The sequence below is a fragment of the Lagenorhynchus albirostris genome, chromosome 13 (genome assembly GCF_949774975.1).
Source record: "Lagenorhynchus albirostris chromosome 13, mLagAlb1.1, whole genome shotgun sequence".
NCBI lineage: Eukaryota > Metazoa > Chordata > Mammalia > Artiodactyla > Delphinidae > Lagenorhynchus > Lagenorhynchus albirostris.
The window spans coordinates 1,113,842-1,140,359 of record NC_083107.1 but is presented as its reverse complement, the minus strand read 5'-3'; the positions used below and the strand labels follow the sequence as shown (position 1 = coordinate 1,140,359).

The following is a 26,518-nucleotide window of genomic DNA, read 5'->3' as shown; positions in this document are numbered from 1 at the left end:
CTATGTCTAATTCAGTACCACTGATGAAATGACTTTTATAGTCTCTCATTACACAGCTCACAAACTGAGAAAAGGCAAATGAAATAAGTTTTAAGTATTTTCTCCATCACTTTGCTCCACTGTTACTTATAGCAGCTTTCTAGAGTAAAATGGTTCAAATTTAGAGAGAGAAAGCAGTCTCGGGAGTATTCAGAGAGCAGTGAGTTTAGTTACAGCCATTTCATCATGGTTAGAAAGACAGCAACAGTGGTACCTTAAAGTTGTCATTACTCATTCTGAAAAAAACAATGAATAATAGTGTTTTGGAAAGACTCAAGTCAGAAGCATGAGAGGAAATGCATTTGCTTCAGTATGGAAATGTATATGGATGCAGGGGATATTCTCAAACACAGTAACGAAGGTGGAGTCCAGGACACGGCAGCCTTCCAAAAACCAGAAGACTATGGCCACTCAGCTCTGCCAGCGTTTCCCTGTGAAGGGCTGAGATGCTTCCAGTCAAGGACACCTTCCTGGATGAGACATGGTGGCTCTGGGTGTGGGCAAGGTGTCCAGAGACAGATCACAGACCATCTGAGTAAAGTGCAGCACTGATATGGAGAATGATCAGATGGGCTGTTCTGATTATAACACCAAGGGAAATCGCCACAGATGCACATGCTTTTGACAGACGTTTCTGGCGTGCACTCTATTTTCTTGAGCCCACTCTACATTTAAGATATTGGGCTAGATGCTGGAAAGGACACAAATGTAATTTTAACACAACTTCCACCTTGAAGTGACTGACAATTCATTAGGGTTAACTGATTTCCTACGAAGGTGCCACTGAAATTCGATGTGGAAAGTCTTTCCAGCAAACTCGGGGGGGAGCTACTGGATACCTTTGTGGGTAAAAAATAACATTAACCCTTAACCCAAGGCAAACATGAAAATTTGCTCAACACGGATCATGGGACTAAATGTAAATATTTATAGAAAATAAAAGAAATAAGATTCACACAAAAATAACTACAAATTGAGGCATAAAGGAAAAACTTCACAAAAACAATGCAAGGCATAGTAAACAACTCAAAAGAGAGTGAAATTGCCTTTAGATGAAAAGAAACTATAAGCCTTCGTGAGGAGTGACTCTCTTAGGTTGCTCCTATGCTGGTCTTTAAAGCGATGGGAGAATTACCATTTATCTTTGTAAAACATGGGCAAGTACTGGAGAGAATCTGGGCTGGTCACTAAATACCAGGATGGGACAGAGACAGGAGATCTGGCCAGTTGCAGGGTATCTAGGTAAGAGAAGGAGAGCCTCCCTCTGTAGGGAACCTGCTGACTTTTGCAACGACTTCAGACACAGTGAGCGAGCCCTGGACATCCAGGGGAGGGTAGAAGACAACGGCCAGGTGTTTGGGCAGGAGAGACAGGCACAGTCAGGTGGAAGAGCGAGTACCACCCTGAAGGCACACTCACAGGTGTCGGAGGAGTGAGTCTACAGTTCATCAGAGAGAGGAAATGGGCATTAGCAGCACAGGGCATCAGAGCCTCCCACGGATGGTGCTTCAGAGAAGGTGTTATGAACTCAATGTCTGTACCCCCCAGAATTCTTATGTTGAAATCTAGTTGTCAGTGGGATGGTGTCTGGAGGTAGAGCCTTCGGGTAAAGTCGTGACAGTGGAGCCCTGGTGAATGGAATTAGTGCCCTCAGAAGAGGCCAGAGATCGGCATCTTTCTACCGCGTGAGGGGACAGCGAGAGGTCAGCAGCCCGTAACTCAGAGGAGAGCCCTCGCCAGAGCCCAACCACATTGGCACCCTGACCTCAGACTCTCAGCCTCCAGAGCTGTGAGAAACAGACTTCTCTTGTCGATAAGCCACTCAGGCTACGTACTTTGTTCCAGCAGCGCAGACAGACAGACAGAACTCCAGTCTCAGAGAAGAGGAGACCACTCATCAGGGCAACTGTGGAGCTGGAGGACGATAGGAAGCAGTTCGAGAGCCTGGGATGAAGCCTGGTGAGGTAGGAGGGTATGGAACTTGGGCTGAAGACAGGTGAGCTTGGCAACACAGAAATTCAGAGAATAAGGTGGAATTCGGTGACGTGGCTGGACCGTCACCAGCCCCTATTAACACGTACACTCCTCCGTCAGTGCAGGGAGCACTGCGCCTGACAGGCGAAAGCTGGGCAGGAAGAGGCATAGTGATGGCCTCGGGTTGGGTTCCCTTAGCAACACACGATGAAGCAAAAATCTGAGTGTAAGTCACTGTTTGAAACATGATCCCAAAAAGCACTAATAGGGCAATATGAAAGGAAACGGGGAAAGAAATACAGGAATCATCACTGAGCAGGTTACCGCATCTAGAGGTTAAGTCCCGTGGAAAGCTTCTGGAACACAGCACAGATTACTCCAAGGGACGGCCTTTTGCAAACGGAGACACCCAGAGCGCTTACACCTACTCCTTTCTGTCGCTGATGAAAGGATGCATCTGAGACTAGTAACTCCTTCAATTCTGACCTGCCTTGTGTATAGGTCAAATATGTTCCCTTCACCAAAGAATATCTGTCAGGAAATCTGATGTGCTGGCAGGAGGAACGCTTCCATGGGAATGGACACGCGGAAGGGATTCTGGCGGGGCACCAAACCTATCCACACCGTATACCTCCATACTGCCCAGGTCCACCCATGTTCCATGTTAAGGTCATTTCGTCCTGTCCCTGACTCTTCAATATACTGGGCAGTTACAGTTTCTGATAACAAAGAAAGTTTTGCATGACTTACCACAAAGGGGTAATTGCCCTGAATTCTTGTCCCTGCTACTACAACTGCTCCCTGGACGATAATTTATACTCATTTCCCTCTTTCACCATCCATCTTGCCATGCCTTTGTCAGGCGAGGATTGGGGCAAGTGCCCATTTGTGGGCTTTCCCGGGAATGGGAGCACCAAGAAGTGCTGCACAGAATCACCCGTGTTCCTTCATATTCCACCCGCACTAAGTAGCAGGAAGCTTATGTGATCAAGATTGGAAAGGTTCATTTCCCCTGACAGCACGACTTCTTTCACTGCCTGCTGGTCCACTGGTGTAAGAAGCCCAAAATGATGACCCACAGCTTTGGGTTCAGTGGAAACCTTACCATAGTCCCTGGTAGAAGCATCCCCACTCAAGCCTGGAACAAGGGCTTCTAAATACCACATAGATTAAAGCAACAGCTACAGGACACATAAACTCCCCACCGTCAATTTCGAGTGACAGGTAAGAGGCATACTTCCATTCCTCTGTTCCTGAATACAGGTTCTCCACCCACTGGGGACACGACGCTGCATAACGGTTACTGGTTCGAAGTGTAGACTATGTCTAAAGGACAGAGCCCAAAGCAAAGCAGCAGCATCTCCAAAGTGACACCTCAGCCCTAAGGAGGCGATCCTAACGCTCTATCAGGCCAGCAGCCCCAGGTAATGCAATAAATGGTACAACCTGTACCAATAAACGGTCCCGTAACCACGCACCTGCGGTTCTGTGGGACCTCATGCTGGTAACTCACAAAGCCTACGAACCCTCAGTGTGAGCTGAGGCCCTGTGGGAAAGGAGGCAAACCCAGTCCCGGCATGGACGAACCACCACTTCCTCCAAAACAGAGGTCAACCTGCCACCAAGCAGCTCATTGATTTCCTTCAAGGATGGAGGACGGTACCATCTTGAGGTCTCAGTTTTAATCTCTGCTGCCAGCTCATAAATTCAACAGTGGCAACAGCTAGACTGACCTGGGGAAGACGGAGCCCACGCGGCCGCCATGTCTGCCCTGGTGGCAGAGCTGCACACACAGCTCCACTGGGCCAGTAGGGAGGTGTTCAATTCCAGAGGCTGGAGTTCATCCTTTGGACAAAGTATCCATCTCCTCAGTTGCTTAGCGCCCCTCTGAGGTGGATGCTCTCCAGCAGGTGTTGACTGACAGGTGCACACTTTGAACCACTCCCATGGACTCATCCACCTGCCTCTCCCCTGTTTCCCTGGCCTGCACCCCTCCAATACTGTCTCTTCCGGTCCCCAGAGCAACAAGCCACGTCATTAGCTGTACCCGGAAGGCCTTGTTAAGTCCTTACATCAGACGTATCTCTCTCCATGTCAAGTTTCTGACTGGGTTTATCGCTCTGCGTTCTGCCCATTGCGAGGAGGTACCCCATCCATGGTCTCTCAGGGCTGCTCCAGTATGTGGGATGGAATGTACCAACAATCCAGTTTTGCTCGCATCAATTTATCAAACTAATTTATTCATGAACTAAACATGAAATTGTTAATCCTCTATTAGCTGGTCATAGGGAATCTTCCAAGGGACCACAGGTGTGTGCTGACAGAGACACAGGTGGAGCAGAAGCCGTGACCCGGGGTCTGAGCTCCTACTGCATGACTATTCCTGTAACGCACTGGCGCCCCTGGACCTGCTTACACGTGATCGATCACATGCCATTTCCAACACATGATGGATTGCTGCTGTGCTCACCCAACCTTATGACAGGTGAGTAGCATCACCCGGTGACCTTGTCACTTGATGTCCAGTGTCAGGCACTGAGTCTCTACCGAGGTCTAGCTGCGTCCCAGGACTACTTTCCTACAGTGAACTCCGAGTGAACACGAGCAGGGGATTAGAGTCACGTCAGAGAGAGAATCCAAGGACAACACTGAGTACGTCAAACACCTGAACGTCCATCTTCATGGTGACCTTCCCTCGGGGTCCTCATGAGCACATCCCCTGGGAGCACACGCAGCCTCAAATGTGCAGTCACACCCCCAGTAAAAACCCCACAATTGAGGAATGAGAAAAACAGCAGGGAAAAGACTCCCTCTTAGTCCCCAAACCCGCCACTTCTACAATTGAGGAATGAGAAAAACAGCAGGGAAAAGACTCCCTCTTAGTCCCCAAACCCGCCACTTCTGTGCATTTTACCGAATTGAAACAGTAATTAAAATTGTCCAGATGCTGTCGGTTCAGGGGAGCACTAAAGCAGAAAACACAAAATTGCTTTAATTGCCTTGAGGTGATTAAATTTGGAAGTAATGGGTTCTCCATCCATCTAGGCTCCTTTTTTAGCAGAGAAAACACTGACCAGGTTGCATTTCAAGAATATCGATCTGTCTGAGCTGTGTGTGTATTTTTAAATAACTGTAGGCAGGTTATAAATCTGCTTTCCGATCCTTAGTGGTGCCTCAAACCTTCCTATTCATCCCACAAAGACGCGTCTATTTCCCAGTTCTGCCTCACTAGCTCAGAAACTTCTCAACTGGGTGCACACACCACAGCAAAACTATAAAGGTAAGCTCTCTGGGGTAGAAGTTCTTATAGTGTCTCTAACACAAAAATAGACTAGATTGATGAGGTCACTTAAAGTGCTGCCTCTAATGAGTTGAAGACTCCCATCTGTGCCATTTTCTCATGTGGAGGAAGCCAGGGAGAACGAAATCAATGAGATGTGATGACCTCTTCATCAACATTCAAGTAACAGTGGGATACTCGGGGGGGGGGGCCTGTAGGCGCTGAGGTTTTAGCCTCTAATAACTGAAGACAAACAAACAGAATTAAAGCCTTAATTCAAATCCTGAGTGACAAATGTAGCTGTAAGAAATGCAGTCCTCTGAATCTACAGACATTAACCAAACAAACAAATACTCCCTCCCCGAAGGAGAGTACAGACCAACTGGCAAGTTCAAGTTTCCTTGGAAAATAAGACACACCGTGGACGCTTCCCCGAGTGAGTGTCACAAGCATGCCGCGATCCGTCACTGTTCTCCAGATGCCAGGAGACTTGGCTTCCGAGTCTTCAATTTGCTAACGTGGTGAAAGGCAAGGCTGAGAGAAAGCCAAGCAAACTTGGACTCAGAAAGTGCAGTGGAAAGTGAAATGTTTGTGTTTTCAGGTAGATCATGTTTATAAAATACACCGGAGTGATATTCATACACCCGTGGAAAGCGACCCGCGGAAGTGCTCAGGAAACTGTCCTGTTGCACTCACCACTGCTTTAATACTCTGAGGCAGATACTCCACTTCGCTGGCTAATAGTCACGATTTAGTTATTCCACTCCAGTTGACAAGACTGAAAGAACAATGCCCAGAGATGGAAGGAAATGGCTTCCCTGAATCTTCTGCATTTTCTCCTTCGGACTTTCAACTAGCCTAGTCTGACTTCACTCTCCGAAATGTTCCAGTGCATGTTAACACCTTCTGCAAACTGGGGTCTTCAAAGTGGAGTGCCCTGCACAACAGTTCATTCAAAGGAAATGCCACTGTCAGGGCAGAAACAAAATGTTCCTTTGTGAATCTGCCTCAGGACCTCGCAGCTTCAACAGCAACTGTCCTTGGGATGGAATAAATGCGGAGCGGAGGGAGGAAAATTATTTAATGAGAATTCCATACTTATAGGAAGCAGCACGCCTGCAGAGAAGGGCACACTTCAGCACCCTCTGAGATTAATGATATTTAAATTCAATATTAAGTTTCATGATAAAAATACGTTTCTATTCATCACAATTAAACCTGTACAAAAGTGAACTTTTATAACTGAACTACAACACATTAGCGTTTCTTTTAATTAGCAGGAAATCATAAGGTAGGAAACTATTTTGAGGCATCTGTTTTCCAATCATATGACACAGATTTGCACTTTCTTCCCTGAGGCTCTAATCATTAAGTGCCTTGGTCCCATCCTACTTGACACATGGAAATATTTCCTTCTACTCAAGGTCACAGGAAGACAAAAAAACTGTGGAAGGCAGTGAAGATGAAATTTGCCCAGTGTTAAAAACAGTTTATAGTTTTCTGGTTTGGCTCAATCAAGTAAAGCGTCAGAGAAAAAGAACAGTGAATACCAGTAAACAAAGAGGGCAAAAGACCGAACTCAGTGTCTGTCAAATGACCTACATTCATAAATATTTATTATGCTGTCTCCAAATATAAGGTTTTTAAAAAAGCATCTGTGCTGATGTATTTGGCAAACATCTTCTTGGGGGATTAAATCTAGTGACCTGAGACTAAGAGATAATGATAATTGTTTTAAAGGAAAGAATTCCAAAACCATCCTAGTCTGGTCTTTTGTTTCTTCAACTCCATTGTAACATTTAACTTGTTGAAGGGAAATACTTATGGAATAAATACTGCCCTTCTCCTTATATACCCCATCTGCCCTTCAGAGCAGCAGAATGTATGGTTAGCATGAGTTCACACATAAAGAGTTTCTTTAAATACCTTAAGGTGTTCAGTAGAAATCTGTTATAAGCTATAGGAGGAAATATGGAGTAGTTTTAAAAAACAGGGCTTCCCTGGTGGCGCAGTGGTTGAGAGCCCGCCTGCCGATGCAGGGGACGCGGGTTCGTGCCCCGGTCCGGGAAGATCCCACATGCCACAGAGCGGCTGTGCCCGTGAGCCATGGCCGCTGAGCCTGCGCGTCCGGAGCCTGTGCTCCGCAACGGGAGAGGCCACGGCAGTGAGAGGCCCGCGTACCGCAAAAAAAAAAAAAAATTTAAGAACTGTCAGGTACTGAACTGAAGTCGGCCACCTGCAGCCTCCATCTTATTGGCTCTAGTTACACACTTCAGAGTCAAATAGGCTCTGTGTCATTTCTTTGTCACAATGCAGGTTCTGTGTTCATTTTTCACTGACCTCCTTTCTAGTATATCATCTACATTCCCCTTAACTATTCCTTACATCACGCTTGTGAGACCACTTTCCTCTGAGAACAAGAAAGAAAGTAGAAAACCTCCCTGGAAGCTGACAGGAGCTGGGCTGTAGTCTTCCATGATGAACACAAACAATCCAACAATAAACAGACCAGGCCACTGTTACCATGACAAAGAAAGACAAAAACAAGACCTCTCTGTATTCATGTCTGAACATAAAACAAAGACAAGGATGCCCTAGCACCACAAGTAATCAGACACTCCTCTCTCCCTGCTAACCTGAGTGACTACTGCTTCTTTATCAGTGACTACTCTAGCCTCACTTCATTCAACCTGGATCCTAAATAAAAATTAAGATACCCTGACCTTTACAACAGCAGTATCCGTACAGCCGAGAGGTATAAACCAGCCAAATGTCTATTTAAGGACAAATGGGTAAACAAAACGTGGTTTATCCACACAACGAAATCGTATTCAGCCACAAAAACAGTGAGGTACTGATACATGCTGCCATGTGGACGAACCTTGAAAACATTATACGTGGAAGAGACCAGACACAAAAGACCACATACTATATGATTCCAATGGTAGGAAAGTCCAGAATTGGGAGACTTGCAGATACAGAGAGTAGATTAGTGGTTGCTGAGGTCCCGGGAAGAGATTGGGGACTGGGGGCGATAGCCAAGGGCACAGGGTTTCTTTTGGGGATAATGGTAATTCTAAAATCAATTGTGGTGACGGATGCTCACATCTGTTGGGGAAGTTAACGAAGACCAACTGAATGAAAACAAAGTCTACTCATTCAGAGCTTGATGCAGCAAAGGGGCCAGCCACTGTCACCTCTGTTTGGCAGAGACTCCAAAGTAGTCAAAGGAGTGAGAAAGCTTTCTAACAGAAAACAGAGAAGGGTTTAGGTGTGCCCTGGCTGAAGGCTATTGGGGTGAGGAAGCTGTAGGTAAGGAGGTGGAGGAAAGCGTCCTGTGTGATTGGTTAGGATGCATTTGGGGCTTTGTCTGCTGGGTCCTAGGTTGGAAGCAAGGACAAAATTCAGGGAAGCTGTCAGTTATGAATCAAGTCCTGGCCATTTGGGGTTGATTTTGTATAGGTTTTATAGGTTTCTGGCCATTGTCTATTTGCTTATTCAGTCTCTCACTGTGAGTATCCTAAAATCCATTTAATAGTGTACTTCCCATTGGGTGAATTGTGCGTTATGTGAACTATATCTCAGTCAACTTTTTAAAAAATTCAAGGGAAGGGGGGGAAAGATACCCCAATCCTTCAATTGCATCTGCTTTCTGCATGACCTAATTCAGAATCAACACTTGTTTCTTTAAGCCTTCCCCACAACTACCCAGCACAAGCCCAGTCCCGGCAGTATACCCATCCTTCCTTCCTCTGGCTGAAATGCCCCTGGTTTGTGTGCTATCTTGCTGTAGCAGTCAGTAACGGAACTTTCAACTACAGGTGTGTTCCCGGCAATCTTGGAGACAGAGCAATGAGCTCTGTCCCTCGTCGGGTTACTCTCCTCTGATACATCAAGTCTATCCACACCCTCTTTGCATCATTTACTAAAGGAATCCTCGTGTGTGGTCAGATCAGCACAGAAACGAGTCATGTCGCCCATTCGTGTCACTGAGTTTCCATCATAAGAATGCAGTGTGATTATTCTTCTGGCTCAGAAAAGTGCAGAAACATCTCACCTCACACAGAAAGAACAAGCATCTCAAGGCAGGGAAAGCCAGATGACTGTTCTCCCATAACAGACCCTTCTTTGAGGAGACATTAAAAAAATAAATGTAAATATATCTAACACACATATGTTTTAGCATACATATACATACATATGCACACGCATATACATGCATACACACGCATGTGTGCACGAAAAGCTATATTTCAGAATTGGCTATGGGCCCATATTAACTCTGCTGAAACAAGCTTTCATACGGAAATGGTCAAACATAAGGAAATTGAGAATCGATACTGAATAACTTAAGTCAGTTATTAACTTTATTACTTAAGCAGTAACACGTTCATTTCAATTATTGATCTAGCCGACATAATTAGAGGGGGCAAAGCCTTCTGTACTGACAGCAAGCCAAATGGGAATGAGGAGAGGCAGGCAGAGAAAGGGAGATATGCTTCCCATCAACCTGGCCCCTTCGGCTTTCCCACAGGAGAGCTTCATCCCTTGGAACCATCAGGAGATCCACCACGTCTTCTCACTCAAGCTGTCAGCAGCGTTTCCCCCACAGAGAAAGTGGTAACCCTTTGTCCCTGTGCTTCCTGTATTTAGAATATTCTTAAGAAGGACGTTATGGTATCCAGGCTATAAATGCTGATACCAACAAATTAAAGGGAATCTTATAAGAAAGAAGCGGTAAGAGACTGAAAGTGTGCAACCTGCTCACATCCTACACAAAGCATTTGAGGGGCCTGCAAACCCCTGTTCCCTCCCCACCCCCAGACCCAGCTGCTGTCCTCACAGGGCACCTTCTACAGCAAAAAACCAACCACATTACCCCATTCCTGGCCCTGGACTAGAGCAAAGCTGCGGAGGCAAAGGCGGAACTGAGTAGGAAGGAGACAACAGAACACAGTGCATGCACTCACGCACACGCATATGCACACACGCACACACATGCACCACACTGCACCACACATGCACGCACACACACACACGCATACATACACATGCACACACACCACATGCGCACACCCATGCACGCACACACACATATGCATACATACACACACCGCACGCGCGCACACATGCACGCACACACACACATATGCATGCACACACATGCACACACACGCACCACACTGCACACACACCTGCACACATACACACGCACACACATGCACCAGACATACATGCACATATACACATGCATATACACACACATCAAGTGATACCTGACAAATCCTTAGACGTGAATAGCGTTAAGTTATGTTGAATACTTTAATCTCGGGAGAAAAGAAATTCAAAACCAAGCTAAAGAGTTCCATGTGTTACTTGGAGAAGAAAAGCACAAAAACCAATCCTCCAACAAAAATCAGCAATAGACGCTGGGCAGGATACAAAACACAACTACCTGAAAGCTCTGGAGACTGAACAAAAGCACACAAGTTGTGGAAGGGAGTCAAAACTTGGACTAAGTAACCGGCACGGAGGTACCCTGAGGGCAGCCACTGTTGGAGCAGGGTCAGTGTCCAGCAGCTCAAACCCAACAGGAAGTTCACCATTTTTCAGACCAGAAGGGCCAGGGCAGCCAGGTCCACTGAAGAGCAAAAGGAAAACCTCAAAATAGAGGTGAAGGGGAACCCTTAATTCTGTGTGTGAGCTCAGACTGTCTCTAGCTGATCCCTGAGGCACAGATGGGTGTGACAAACTGAAAGTAACTTGCAGCTAAGGCTTAAAGAATTGGTCTAAGAAAGGCAGCTCCCACCTCCTTCCAATCCCTGCATTTTTATAACTTCTCTACGTGAAAAACTAAAGAACATCTCAGAGATGTTGAAGATCTAAACAAGTGGCGTGATAGACCACATTCACTCGTCAGAATGGAGCGAGCCAGTTATCCCCTCAACGTGGTCCAGCTGTGCTGGTGTAAAAGTTGAACCTGTCTGAAAGCTTATTGTGTGGTCTGATGACAAATGCAGGTTACGTGCTTAGCATCGTACCTGATAGAATGTAGGCACACAGTAGGCACGTAACAAAACTTACCTATTATCATTATTTATTTACAGCTTTCTCCATCTGTTCTCCATCTGTTCTTTTTTATCCATCTGTTCCTTCCAGTATTTTCTCTTATCAAGCTGATAGAAACTTCCAGATCGCCAGATTAGTTGAGGCTCCTCAAGTCTGAATAGATAGACTCATCTTGCCTTTTCATGTGCCAAGCTGGACACAGAACTGTAGAGCTAGTCATCTAAAGCACACTGATTAACTGGCATGGCTAAGTAGATGCACTGCTCTGACTTTCTTTATAGGTAGAAATGAATATCAACAAAAATCAACTGTCATCCTCTGTCACATTTCTTGCCTACCATCACCTTCCAAGAAAAACAAAACTGAACTCAAAATGTGGCTCTCATAAACCGGAAGTACCATATAGTCTTAAGAAATGAAAAAGTCTTAAAACCATTTTTGAGCTATGATAGTTCAACCTAAATACACTGTTATATGCACGAGTAAATTTAGACGATGAACAAAATGTATGTAGATAAAATACCTGCAGATATGAATGTATAGCCCACTAATCCATCTTTACACACAGCTTTCTCTGAAGAGAGACCCAGGTTAGACAATATATGACCCCCACTTCTTTATAGAGTATATACTTTTGTGGAGTGTGGGCTTACAATAACTAATTTCACTCCCTCGGGACTTTCTACATATGTGCTGAAGCAGTGTTATAAACCAAGGTTTAATATAGAAAAGTTTTGGGGGCTTCCCTCGTTGCGCAGTGGTTGAGAATCTGCCTGCCGATGCAGGGGACATGGGTTCGTGCCCCGGTCCGGGAAGATCCCACATGCCGCAGAGCAACTAGGCCCGTGAGCCATGGCTGCTGAGCCTGCGCGTCCGGAGCCTGTGCTCCGCAACGGGAGAGGTCGCGACAGTGAGAGGCCCACGCACCGCGATGAAGAGTGGCCCCCACTCGCCGCAACTGGAGAAAGCCCTCACACAGGAACAAAGACCCAACACAGCCATAAATAAATAAATAAATTTATATATCAAAAATATATAAAGTTTTAAAAATTGATAGTTTTAATGAAATAAGTTATAACCTGGAAGATGATCAAGAATTCAGTCTTGCTCAGCCATTACTGGGACCCTCTTTTGACCTTTTGCTCAAGGAAACGAAAAGAACAAGCCATAATGGGTAACTTCTTTTGGAACCAAGGGATGTGGTCCTCATGCAATGGAACCAAGGGATGTGGCCATCATGCAATGATAAATCAAGGGGAGAGTCTTTCCCAGTAATGCGATTAGTCATTCCAGGGCCAGAGGCAGAGTGCCCAGAAGAAAATCTGATGACGTAAGCTTATAACCTTCACAGCCTAACCGTGTCTGCTACTAAAGTAACTCAAATGGCACCATTTTTTATTATACTAGCAACCAACCAGCTGGGTCAAAAGGAGGGAAAAACAAACACGTTCAGCCTCAAAGCACCTTATTTGGTTTCCTAGCAATCGAATAACAACATCTCTGGTGAGCTGCTAATGAAATTCTCTCCTCTTAACATCTAATCAAAATTCACAGCCAGAAGCAACATAGAGTGAGTAGCCCAGCTAAGACATTAATTATTCTGGTGATAAAACTGCCTCAACAGTGGGCTTCAAGCAGACATATTCTTTGTGACCAGAAATGCTTAAAGCATCTTGTTCACCCTTTGATGTTTGAACATTTCAGACTAGGTAGGAGGGAGGGCACAGAAGCAATCCACTCCCCACGGGTCCTAGTGGGCAACTTGAGAATCAGAGGAGAAAACTTGTCAATTTGTAGCTCTTGTCCTTCAAATCCTGAGAAAAATGATGCTTCGTCTCTGAAAGCCATGAGCATAGGAGCCATGCCAAATTAAAGCCATTGATTGCTTCAGCCCCATTTAGTTAACAATAAGACCATGGTTGTTCTAGTGCTACAGAATTCATCTGACAGGATACCAGTATTTGTTAAAATTAGAACAACCTTGGACCTACTCATTCATTGTAAAGTTTTCTCTAAATGTAGACGTGCCGTGGCAAGGCTATGAACATAAAGTATCACAGGCCCATTATCCTCAAAAAGAAAACAGCTCTCTACACTTAGTGCTTGCAGCACTCTGTGCAGGCAGGTGATCTGGAGAGAAATCCAATATAACCTGCCAACCATATGGCCTAATTTCAGCTTCTTTTCTTATGGCAAATACGCATGACCTTCAACTGTCATTCCACAAGCAACCAGATGGTAAAATTTAAGGCTAAAAATCAGTAAGAAGTGATCAAAGGCTGGGTGGGAAATAATTAGTGAGAAATGCCTCTCTGACAGTTACTTTGTAAACACTTTACATGGTGCATATCATTTAATCCTCATATTAGCTCTGTGATATAGATAATATTATTATGCTTATTTTGTAGATGAAGAAACTTGATGCTTAAAGAAACTGGTGAGTTACCCCAGATCACGCAATTAGTAAGCTGAGGAGCAGGGTTACTAGCCCACGGCCGTGCAAGCCCGGACCATTCCACCTCGGCAAAGAAACAGCGGCACAGACACATCTGGCAGGCAGTGACATAAATGACCAGACATTTTTCAGGGCTTGAAGTCACTGAGTCCTCACAACCTTATGAGGTAAGCATTGCTTTTTTTTTTTTTTTTTCTGCCTTACGCGGGTCTCTCACTGTTGTGGCCTCTCCCGTCGCGGAGCACAGGCTCCGGACGCGCAGGCTCAGCGGCCATGGCTCACGGGCCCAGCCGCTCCGCGGCATGTGGGATCTTCCCGGACCAGGGCACGAACCCGCGTCCCCTGCAGCGGCAGGCGGACTCTCAACCACTGCGCCACCAGGGCAGTCCAGCATTGCTTTTATTACTGTTGTCGTTGTTATTATTTTTTCCATTTTACTGAGCAGGAGAAACAGAGATACAGAGAAGCTGCTCGGACACCAAGGTCACATAACTACCTAGTGATGGTTCTGGAATTTGAAAGCTTAATGGCTCTGGAGTCCACACTCAATTACATAAGTGCCCAAGGCCATTATTCTTTACTTCCTCTGGAAACTCCCCTTGGCTTTCTAGGCAATTGGAAAATGTAACAACCTTTTACTGTGATATGAATTGCACAGTCGTCTACAATTGGATTTTATGAAAAAAAACAACTGGAAATCAGAAAATAAAAACCGTGATTCTGATTTAGGTAAAATTAGTTATAATTAGTATATGTGACCTTGAAATAGTCATTTAATACATCTGGGCTTGATTTCCTTGCCGACCATCAGTCTTTGCCATCCTCCTGAGTGTGCGAGCCCTTGACCTGCTGTGGATCTTCTGTCATTGTGTCCAAAGCCAAGGCATGGCTTCCCAACTTCTTCTTCAGCTCTTTGTACCCATGCTTGGAGACTAACCTGACGGTGTGCTTCCGAACAGATAAAGCTTTAATGCCTCCAAGGAAAGTCCTAGTAGAAAAAACACAAATCACCTTTCCTGGGAATTGGTTTGAGCATCTTTGTAATAAAAGGGAAGTTATCAAACCATTCCCTCCACAAATTGTGGGTGCAACCATTCACATTCACTATCCTTGGGAAAAGGACTTTGCAATACGATTTTCCAAAAACACCTGAGTCCATAAAATGCAGTTTCTCAAGCATGAGCCCATTGAGTAGACGTCTTTAAATCTTCTAAAAGCCAATTCTTACCAGGAGGCTCAGGAGGTATTTTCCCAGAATGGGTACAAAGAGCAAGACATAATTACCAGGTTTGGGGTGATTATGCAAAAAAATGCATCTCAGAAAAGAAAGAATGGGCATGTGTTAGGGATAATGAGGTTATAAGAAGAGCTGCCTTCGGAGAGGGAGTTTAAGACCCTTTAAGTAAAGTGTCACCATTTTTTAATGAAGAGAGCTACTAAAACCATCCATGGCAACTAATTCTTTAAAAAGCGTGTTTTGATCATAAAATCATTCCTGGGATGAAATAAATGTTTGCATTTTCAAAAGCTGTCCAAGAAAATAACCGAACTATATAAAAATAGGGGATTGGTGGAGTAAATGTTCACATCCATAAAACAGAATGTTGCATAGTCATTAAAAATGGTAACCCTGGGAAGACTCAACACACATAGAGAACAGACTTGCGGTTGCCAAAGGGGGTGGGGTGGGGGAGGGAAGGATTGGGAGTTTGGGATTAGCAGATGCAAACTATTTATACATAGGCTGGATAAACAACAAGGTCCTACTGTAGAGCACAGGGAACTATATTCAATATCCTGGGATAAACCATATTCTTTTCCATTCATAATGGAAAAGAATATAAAAAAGAATGTATATACGTGTATAACTGAGTCACTTTGCTGTACAGCTGAAATTAACACAACATTGTATATCAATTATGCTTCAATAAAAAATAAATTGAAAAAAAAGATACCCTGGAAACCTTTATTGAGTGGAAAGGTGCCAATTATGTATTTTGGATTTAAAAAGAATGTTCGAAAACAACCCAGTTATGGTGCCAATTTGAACTAAGTGTAAGTGTGTGCATAGCTATGTGTGTACACCAACGTGCTGCTAATTACTTCTGAATGGCAGAGCATCTTATTATTATTAGTTTATGTGCATTTTCTTATTTTCCATAGTGAACATGTATTAATTCTATAATGAAATCAAATAGATTTTTAAAGTAACCTAAGCGAGCAGACCCGGTGTGCAATCAACAAGACACGACACATATCAAATGCAGAATTGCTTAAACTGAGGAGTTGTGGGTGTAGATTAACCTTCCCGGGGAAGCTGTTCTGAGTGCTAAGCTGTCAATAAATAACCCTGGCTTGGCCGGCTTAGTATGATCTTCCTGTGGACCTCCGCACACAAGCTGAGAGGGACCAGGTATTCATCTAAGCAGAGGGCCTTACACCAACTCCAGCTGACCCTACGGCAGCTCTGGGAATGAAGAACTGTAAGGCATGAGCTTTTCAAAAACTTGAACCCACCCATGAAACTTAACCCCATCACCGGCAAGATCAAATTTACAGCTGGGGTCAAAAATCCTGTTGTTTCTCTCCTAGATTCACTCTTAAAAAGGAGAAAAGAGCATTAAACAGATCAAGATGAGTAATTCTAGGAAATACATCTACTGAATACTTCACCCTGTTAGTGGCAGAAGTAGTAGAAACCATAAAAGTAAAAGAAGCCAGGCTTCCCTGGTGGCACAGTGGTTAAGAATCTGCCTGCCAATGCAGGGGACACGGGTTTGAGCCCTGGTCCGGGAAGATCTCACATGCCGTGGAGCAACTAAGCCCATGCGCCACAACTACTGAGCCCGCGTGCCACAACTACCGGGCCCGTGTGCTGCAACTACTGAAGCCCACGCACCTAGAGCCCGTGCTCCACAACGAGAAGCCACTGCAATGAGAAGCCTGTGCACTGCAACTACTGAGCCTGCGTGCTGCAACTACTGAAGCCCATGCACTCTAGGGCCTGCATGCTGAAACTACTGAGCCCGCGTGCTGCAACTATTGAAGCCCGCATGCCTGGAGCCCATGCTCTGCAACAAAAGAAGCCACCGCAATGAGAAGCCCACACACTGCAACGAAGAGTAGCCCCTGCTCGCTGCAACTAGAGAAAGCCCGTGTGCAGCAACGAAGACCCAACGCAGCCAAAAATAAATTAATTAAATAAATAAATTTTTTAAAATAATTAAAAAAAAATAGAAGCTGAGGCAGAAGCCACCAAACTATGTCCTAAAACAGAGTTGAATCCTTTAGGATAAGCTCCCAGGATGGAGGGGGACAGGGAATGTTGGTCTGAAAAACTTCACATTTGTCCTTTTAAAAAATTATTTTTCCAAAGTGCCCTCATGTTTTCTAAATGAAAACAGAGTCAATAAGTTTACTGATTACTAAACCTACAGCTGCGCTCAAGTGAAGCATCGCATACCACCTAACAACGGCCACGCTGGCGGCAGCGCACAAGAGCAGGTGTGCCTTAGCAGTAGCCTCCGTAGATGGTAATCCCTGGAACCGAACCACAAGGCAGAACTGGCGACATCCTGCGGTCACACCGTACATCACAGAGCAACTTCCCCCACTATCCATCTCGTCTGACCTTTAAAAATACTCAGGGAAGCATGCAGAGCAGGTATGATGGTTATTATCCCCATTTTGCAGGCAGGGATACTGAAGCTAATCTATTATTTACAACCAGAAACAGTACTTAGAAATGAGATTTCTGACCCCGAAATGACAATGTTTAGCTCTCAAAAACAGAAATACTAGTTTAGTAAATCATTGCTGTATTTGCCACTCTGTAGGATGAAAAAAATCTTAGGGTTAAAAAAAATTACGTTCTAGAATATGTCTTCTTTTTCCAACTATCCATCTACCTCCTTCTGGAAGGCAGTTCCTTTATTTTTTAAATTGAGGTGAAATGCACATAACACAAAACTACACATTTTAACGGGAACAATTCAGTGGCGCTTTCTGCATTTATAGCATTGTGACACCACCACCTCTATATTGTTCCAAATGTTTTCCTCACCCCAAGATAAAGTCCATCCCCTTGGAGCAGTTACTCCCCTCCCCTGGCAACCATCCCTCTGTGTTGTCTCTAGCTGACAACTCTGTACATGTCACATGACCGATGCACATACGATGTGACCTTATCGTGGCTGGCTCCTTTCAAATGGCCTAGTGTTTTCGAAGTTCGCCACGTTGCAGTTTCTATCAGTATCTCATTCCTTTTTATGGCTGAATAATATTCAAGATTTTTCTCCTTTGTCTTTAGCCAGGGAGACTCCACCCTGCAAGAAAACTAGGTCAAGGGTATCAGAGCCGTAGTATTCTTGGTTTGCCACACCCGAGGAAGGGTGACTGTTCTATAAGCAGGGGCTAGGTGGAAAACAGGTGCCCTGACCTCTGAGAAGCACTTGTCTACAGTTTAGGCTCTGCAACACACAGCTGGTGGGCAGGGTTCGTGCGATGAGACGTTCAGGTGGCCTTCCCCTCCAAGGGAGATCGCATGGCCTCAGCTGGGAGCTGAGAAGCGAGAAACCCCCCTGTGCTTGGCTGTTCACACCTAGGGTGGAATTCCATCACGTTGAGAGATGAGGACGGAGAGAGGAAGTGGGTCATGGGTCAAATGCCAGATTCTCATGGTTTTTACCAAGTTTTAATCTATTTTCTCAAACAAAAGCTTCTTCATTTGCTGTATGCTCTTGGAACAATTTCTGGAGATTTAGATGATTGTTTTCTTAAACATAATTTCGGCAGTTACGCTTATTTTACTGGGGAGCCAGACCATGAGCTCTTCACACAGGTGCAGTGGAAGTGGATCTCCACTCTGATATTTTAGTGCTGAAGATAAACCTGATTCCTAAGCAGACACGGATGAGAAAAAATACACAAAGTGTTTAGAATTGGTAAGAATCCTGATGGCCAGCTAATACAGTAAGTCAACCCCCTTACTTAGCATTTTACAGACAGTTTTCAAATGGAGACTTAGAAACAGAAGCATCCTGGCCACACAGCTACCCCATGTCAGATAGAGGGGTCAAGAAGGCATCATATACAGGGATATCTGTAGGTTTCACCTTAGAATAGTGTTAAATTTGTCATGCGATACGTCTGTTTCTTGTCTGCCTGGACTGTCCTAGTCTCAAGCTTCCTAAGTGGCCTTGATTAGCTTCTCTATGGTACCCTAATGTTTCTCCATTTGTTTTTAGCTGCAATGCGTGAGATAGTGGAAATAAAACTCATCCAACATTTCACAAGAAAATGTGCTGCGATCTTCAGAACTGTGTCTTTCATCAGTACTCACACCAACCATTCATATAACTTGCTTATGCATTGTATATCAATCACATTATAAGCACAGATAGGTATAGATATGTAAAAACAATAGGGTATTTTTCATTTCTTGTAAGTCCAGAAAAAAAAATAACACATTTGAGAAACGCTTAAATTCAATAGAGAAAACTTACCTTAGAAAGCTGTTTTCTCATAGGACAAATTAAGAATTTAATATTAGATGATGAACCCTACCTTAATACTGTAATACTCTTTTTTAGTATAGTCCCTAAAATATTTGTTACACAATATCAAATATTTAGGTCAAAACAGAAGGTATCAGTGTATCAGTCCTTTAAAAAGGAGTGCTCAAGGCCACCATGATGCCTGTGAAATGGGGTAGAAAAAAATGAAATTCTGAAAAATATCTATCAAAATGGACTCTGCCTAATAAAATATAAGGGGAAAAAAATCCCAGATCCCACAGACTGACATGCACTTTTGGTAAATGCTTCCGATCAGTGGGCTTTAAAAGTCAAGGGAGATAATCAAAGGATTTGAGGTTTCTCTGCTGGCTACCTATCCAGTGAGCCTTGAGATTCCTCCTCTGCCATCTTTGTAGAACTATGGTACAATTAGGGCTTTTGCACCCTTCAGTTGAAGATTTATGTATTGGGCTTCTGACCACATCAGACACAATTCAATAAAACCACAACATATTTGCACGGGCTTGCATTCACATTATCAAGCTTTTAAAAATACCTATTGAGATTTCACTTGAAAAGGAAGACATTTCTCAAATGTTAAAGATTCTTATAGCAAAAGAAGCACAACTTCAAATTTTTAGATACAGACTATTCCTTTTCTCTGTAGGCAGAAAAGAGAGAAAGAAAGAAAGGGCCCTGCAGATGAAACGTTCTACTCACTCATCTGCTAATGCTTTGAGGTTATAAATATTCTTTTATTCCTTAATGTAGAACAAACGTGAACAACCAGCCAGTAACTTGAGAAAGCTATCTGGACTCTTCCTGAGAACTGTCATTCTCTGTGGTTTAGAGTCTGTGTTTTAGAGAAACATCTGTTTTCTTTTTCTTGCCAGGGATTTCTTGTGTCTCAGGAAAGCCACAGAATATAGGGGAGCTTGTGGGCATCTAAATCATTTATCACAGGGAAGCTCTGGATAGAGACACTCTGTGATGTGTCAGACAGGGCTTGACACACCAGAAGGAAGAAATAAGTGAAGTTGTTATCAGTGTTTAGTTACGGAAAGAATCCAGGAATATCTAAAAGGTACAGTCTGTACATTGATTCCAGGTTGTGGAGTCAAATCTTACAACAGTCATCCAGGCATTCAGATAGCTTGGTCGAGGCCACAGGAATTCACTGGAGTCCACAGGCAGGCCCAGGTGGTCTAAGACCTCCCTGATATCACATGTGATATTCTGTGTGTTTGTGTACATGTTCATCTTGCATGACTCCTATAATAGGCTACTTGGAGAGTTGCCTTGTTTATTCAATAGGGACTATGTTATTTCTGTGTAAAAGAAAATTCCCCAAACCTATTAGCTTAAAACAGTAAGAATTAATTTTTGTGCATGAGTTTATGGTCATCTATTGATTTGCACCAGGCTTGGCTGATCAGAGGAGGGCTTGATCGTGCATTCGTGGTCAGCTGGTGGGTTGTCTGGGAACTGGCAGGTCTGGGACAGCCTCACTCACAGGTCTGGCCGTTGCCCACCTGGGGCATTAGTGGTGACAGAGCCGTGGCTCTTTCATTGTGCAGCAGGTTGGTTCAGGACCATGGAGACGGCAGTAGCAGGGTTCCAAGAGAAACGAAAGCACTCAAAGCCCACTGAGGTCTAGGCTTGAAACCGGCAGGTCGCATTCTGACACATTCTTTTTGCCTAGGTTCAAAAACTAGATAAACACACTCCACCTCTGGGTGAGAGAATATTCAAAATCACACTGCAAAGCTATGATACACAGAGGAGTACAGAATCGAGAGAGTTTATGCAGTCGTCTTCGTCCTGTCATCCACACCCTTGCCGTGGCCTCATCGTGGGCACACTGCACTTCCCACTCCTTGACTTTATATTTGTCCATTAAGGGTGGAGGTCAAACCACCTGTTCTCAACGTAGGTCTTAAGAGGCCTGTGTGTTCTGCTTGCTCTGTCATACCTGCATTGCTCGAAACAAACAAACGAACAAATCCCAGAAGGAGGATGAGAGAAACCTGGAGCGAGACCTGGACATGCAGAATTACAGTGTAGGGAAGATTACCCCTAACACCACAGCCTGAAGACAAGACACCCTACCCGATCCACAGATCTGCGAGAATAAATGGCTGTAGCTTAAGCCACTGAGTCTGGGGATGATCTGCTACACAGTGTTATAGGCAATAGTGGTAACAGCCAAATGATACTGGAAGGATATTGAAATGCCGAAGATAGACAAGGGCTCTTCCCTCATGGAGCTTAAATTCCATTGGGAAGGGATACACCATGAACAAATAAACAGAATTATGTCAAATATAATTAGTGCTATGAATAAAATAAAGTTAATAAGAGTTTGGTAAGGGGTTTCTTTCCTTAAGGTGACTAAGAACTTATGAGGCAAACTTCTGTTTTCATTTTTCAATACATATGGGAGCAGCAACATAGCCTCAGTCACAGAAGCCTGTGTTATAGAAAATGGCTGTCACTTTACTACCATTTTTTCCCCACATCTTTATTGGAGTACAAATGCTTTACAATGTTGTGTTAGTTTCTGCTGTACAACAAAGTGAATCAGCTATACGTATACATATATCCCCACATCTCCTCCCTCTTGCGTCTCCCTCCCACCCTCCCTATCCCACCCCTCTAGGTGGTCACAAAGCACCGAGCTGATCTCCCTGTGTTACGCAGCATCTTCCCACTAGCCATCCATTTTTTTTTAAGCTTCCCTAATTCCTAAACTTCAGCTATATATTTGATGATTCTCAATAGAGGAGTTTAATATTAGTGCAGGCATAAAGTGAATAGCATTTGGCAAGCAACCCAATAAATAAAGTTTTAGATTACATAAATACAATCTAAAGCACTACAGTAGATTGTAAGGAAACAGTGCTGCTAACTTGACTTTTTATGATGAGCAAGGTAGGATTTATGTATGCTCAGTGTTTTACTTTCTTGGTCTCTGATGTGCAAATTGAATTTTATGCACCACTGTGCCGAGCTCAAACACACCATTAGGTTTTACTGAAACTGAGTGATTACCACTTCTTGGCTAGAGATACAATTCCCAAACAAAGGGAAGACATCTTAGAGCGATGTTAGCTTGGCTTCTAATAATAAGCATCAGAGAAGAGAACAAAGCTTCCTTACCTACAGTGACTCTGTTTCATCCCTTCCCAGATCTGTGCTGGGAACAAGCCAGCACTTGATAAATGCAACCTGGAACTAATAGGATGCGGGACAGACTTGGGCTAAAGCAAGCTGTATAAACATAGTCCTTGACCACCACTGTTATTCTATGCAGAGTGTGGCCAGTTCCACATGCAAATGACCCAAAGACCTGGTCATTTCTACGCCCTGCCTTCTGCCTGGGACAGGCAGACATTCAGTCCCATCTGTTTCCATCCTTTAGACCTTGAACTATTTCATTAAAACATTCCCATGAAAATAGTTCCCGATTCATCATTTTCATTAGTTTCTTTGTCCTTGGAGACCAACAGCTATCAGAAGTAGTGATATGTTAAAAATTAATTGCTGGGTAAATATTTGGGAAATGACTCTGTTTGCAAACAAATCTCTGGTACTACCAAGTAGAGTTTCTGTTTCCTAGCTCAAAATCTTCTGGATTAAGGACATCTGCAGGAAAAGAAATCCACACCTTCTTAAGACATCATTCATTGCGATTGCTATTTCATGCCAATCTCGGAGTCACAACCTTTCCTTTGGATATAATCTTACAGCCATTATACATCCCACCGACAATTATTTTCATGGAAGAAAAAGCAGTAACTAGGTTGCTTCAAATCATTCAGAAAAGCATCTGTTACCAGGAGCTGAGGCAGCCACATAATAGTCGCAGAGCCCAGGGGCAACAGGTGAGCAGTCAAATTTTGTTATTCTCCACCAGGTTGAAAATCCTATTTTATTCGAAATCTTTTCTGGGTTTGGACTGTTACGAAGATTCCCAAAAGGAGAATATGCCCCAACCAGACCCAGGCTGAGCTCACGCCTGCAGTCATGTTATCCTTTTCTGATGACATGGTCCCACCAATCACACACTGAAGTAGGTTTGTGTCTGCCATCTGCATCTGTCTGGCTCTGATGTGGGGTAGAGGCCACAAGGGCTTGTGCTGGCCCTGAATGAGGAATACCTGTTATTCTGAAGAAAATTCTCAGCACCAAAGGAAAAAGAGGAGATGACTTGCAAAGCCCTTTAAGTTACACTCAAGTTGAGAGGCCTGAGGAATGGTGATGAGCAGGTGGGAGGGGTGGAGGGGAGGGGAGGAGTGAGCAGGGGCAGAGGCACCCCGCCGTAGGTCTGTCGCTCCAGTTGCAGAGCTGCGAGCCACTCAGGGACGCCACTGCTCCCATCACCCACCCGAGGTTGTTCAAACGCTCAGAAGAGGAGGTCACAGCTCTCGACCACACTGGCTGCTTCTCAGGATGGCGGGACTCCTCTCTCCGGCCCCCGGGGCCTCTCAGGGCCCTTCCTACTGAAATGGCAGTAAATGCGCCATGGGGACAGACTTACACATCCTACCTTCTTTCCTCTTCTACAGCCAACACTACCAGCCATTCCTGCTGCAAATAAGAAATCAGAAAGGTGATCCCCACGGCTTCCTAAGTAGCTCCTGGATACAAATCAAGTACCTGGTGATTTGGGGCCAGGAACTAACGTTATCACCTACCCCGCTTCAGGGCCCGCCCCGCCTACCGCAGGTGTTGCTCGGAAGGGAAAGGGGGTGAAGGGCGCGGGCAGAGAGAAGACAATACGTCAGTGTAGACGTCTGCAGCACCACCATGGACAGTTCTGCCCTGAAACCAGGCTCCCCAGTTCTCACAGTGCACGTGACAAAGACATTTACAAAGACTGCCACCTACCCCTTCCCTTAGAATTCTTCTCAAGTATCATTTAACTCTGTCTACACTCGGGGATTCTTATGACAGTGACCTGTTCAGGCAGCACAAGAGCAGTGCAGGAACGCTGAGTACCTACGTAACAAATCCCTCTAGCTTGCCTCATCAACACTTGAGTGCAGTGTTACTTCTTTTCAATATAACTGAATTATCTGTGACCTCATTAGCCGTATCACTTGCTTTAGATAAAGAAATGTGCACACACACCCCGCATACAATGCTTAATTTTCATATTTGCTGCAACCCTAGTAACTCTGCACGCTCTGGCCACAGGTGCCCACTCTTAGCTTCATGTTAACTGTTTAAAAACAGAGGTTACAGGGCTTCCCTGGTGGCACAGTGGTTGAGAGTCCGCCTGCCGATGCAGGGGACACGGGTTCGTGCCCCGGTCCGGGAAGATGCCACATGCCGCGGAGTGGCTGGGCCCGTGAGCCATGGCCGCTGAGCCTGCGCGTCCAGAGCCTGTGCTCTGCAACGGGAGCAGTGAGAGGCCCACGTACCGCAAAAAAACAAACGGAGGTTACAGGGAGCCTCCTTGACCAGTTTAGGCCAGAACTTTGAGACTGACTCCTGGGGGCCATGCATGTTTTTAGAACCACACCTGAAAATCACTCTACCCAGTTACTTGTTAATAGCTTCTAGTTGATTTTAATTCCAAACATGGCTACTGGTCACATACTGTTATCTCTTACGGTAACAGGAAATGCATGTCAAACAAAGAACCATGGACAGGGAACAGAAGCCTTGGGTCTTAGTCTTGGAACTGGTCCTAAACAGCAATGCGGCCTTGACAAGTCACTTAATTCCTCGGGCCTCTATCTCTTGAAATAGGGTGTTTTAGATTAAATTTCTGAGTTCCCTTCTCGCTGAAAATTGGTGTTTGTGTGTATATGCCTATTGTATAGTAACCAAATAAATCACCTAAAATTAATCACACTCCAGGTTTAAATGATTCCACCATCAACTGGAGTTCAGCAACATTTGTCCTGTACCTGGTTTAATGTTCCAATTTTAATGTGAATTTTCATCATGACAATTTTCAATACAGATATTCCTATTTTCTACACTGAAAAGCTAGTCCCATTTAATAACTTCTGTAAACAGAAAGGGAGGAAAGAAAATTTTGTGTTCAACCTAAGGATTAAACTGCAAAAAAAAAAGGACAGAGCAGACACAGTTAGAAACAGAACTGGCCAAAACAAAACAATCAATCATGTTCTCCAGAAGTGTTCATCCTACACCTTGATGCTCCACGGTGCTCTTGCCCAGCTTCTGACGTGCCCATCTTCCCCTCTCCCTCTCACTTCCTCCCCAGATTTCCCTGTTGGCATCAGTTTAGGTCTCTGAGGCTACTGCCCAAAAGCCAATGAGGAAGAGCCTGTTGGTTTGGCATCCTAACTCTGTTCTTGTTTTCTCAAAAAAAAAAAATCATATGTAGCAACAGATAAGGCATTTGAGGAGAGATGTTACGGCGCCTCTTCCTCATGAATGCCCTAGTAAAAGTTTTGCCGAGCTTTGAGTCACTTTTTAACACAAGCTCCTTCTGTGGTTTCTACTTGCAGGTGACAAAGGTGTTCTCAGTGGAGAACAGGGGCAGTCAAAGCTGACTCTATGGAACTCATGGGGAGGAGTCTGCAGGGGGAATGGCTGGGGAACTTGCACATAGTAAATCCTCAATAAATGGCTGGAGAATTACAAACTGAAACCATAATTTGATGTGCAAAGATACTGGTTTACAAGTTCTACTAAGAATCTTGATGAGCATTGAAAAGCACCATTAATGCCAGCTGAGAACTCTGCAACAGCGTCAGCATTTCCTAATGAAACTTGGAAGCTTGATTCATTTTGGTCATTGTCATCCCTGCTTGAGAGTTTTATAAATGTACCCCATGTCCTGCCCTACCATAACTAATCATGAGCCATCCTGCTGTCACATGATATTTCTTCAATTTGGGAATAAGTTAAAAAGGGGTGATATGACCCAAAAACAATAGGATAAGGCACCGCACTGGAAACATTTTAAGTATTAAAGTAATACCATACATCTACACCAACTTTCTATTCTGAAAAGCCACCACTTTGATGCGCTTTTACAACCTCTTAGAACAGTATGGTGATAGCCGTTAAGATTTTATTTTCAATGTTACTAAAATCACCATGAAAATGTCCCTACTTAGATTAATAGACTAAGTCCTGACATTAAGAACACCAAGCAGAACGATAGTACATCTATTCAAAGACCCCTGTTTTTATAGGATC

General features: G+C 44.3%; 2 long non-coding RNA genes across 2 annotated transcripts in view; one reads left to right on the top strand and one right to left on the bottom strand.

Annotated features, from left to right (window-relative positions):
- Positions 1–26,518, bottom strand: part of LOC132531064 (uncharacterized) — a 371,620-nt gene that overhangs the window by 299,818 nt on the left and 45,284 nt on the right. The gene's annotated exons all lie outside the window — the stretch shown is intronic.
- LOC132531156 (uncharacterized) lies at positions 1,913–25,852 on the top strand. Its single transcript, XR_009544032.1, has 3 exons — positions 1,913–2,003; positions 13,771–13,799; positions 25,822–25,852. It is a non-coding gene; the product is annotated as an uncharacterized LOC132531156 (long non-coding RNA).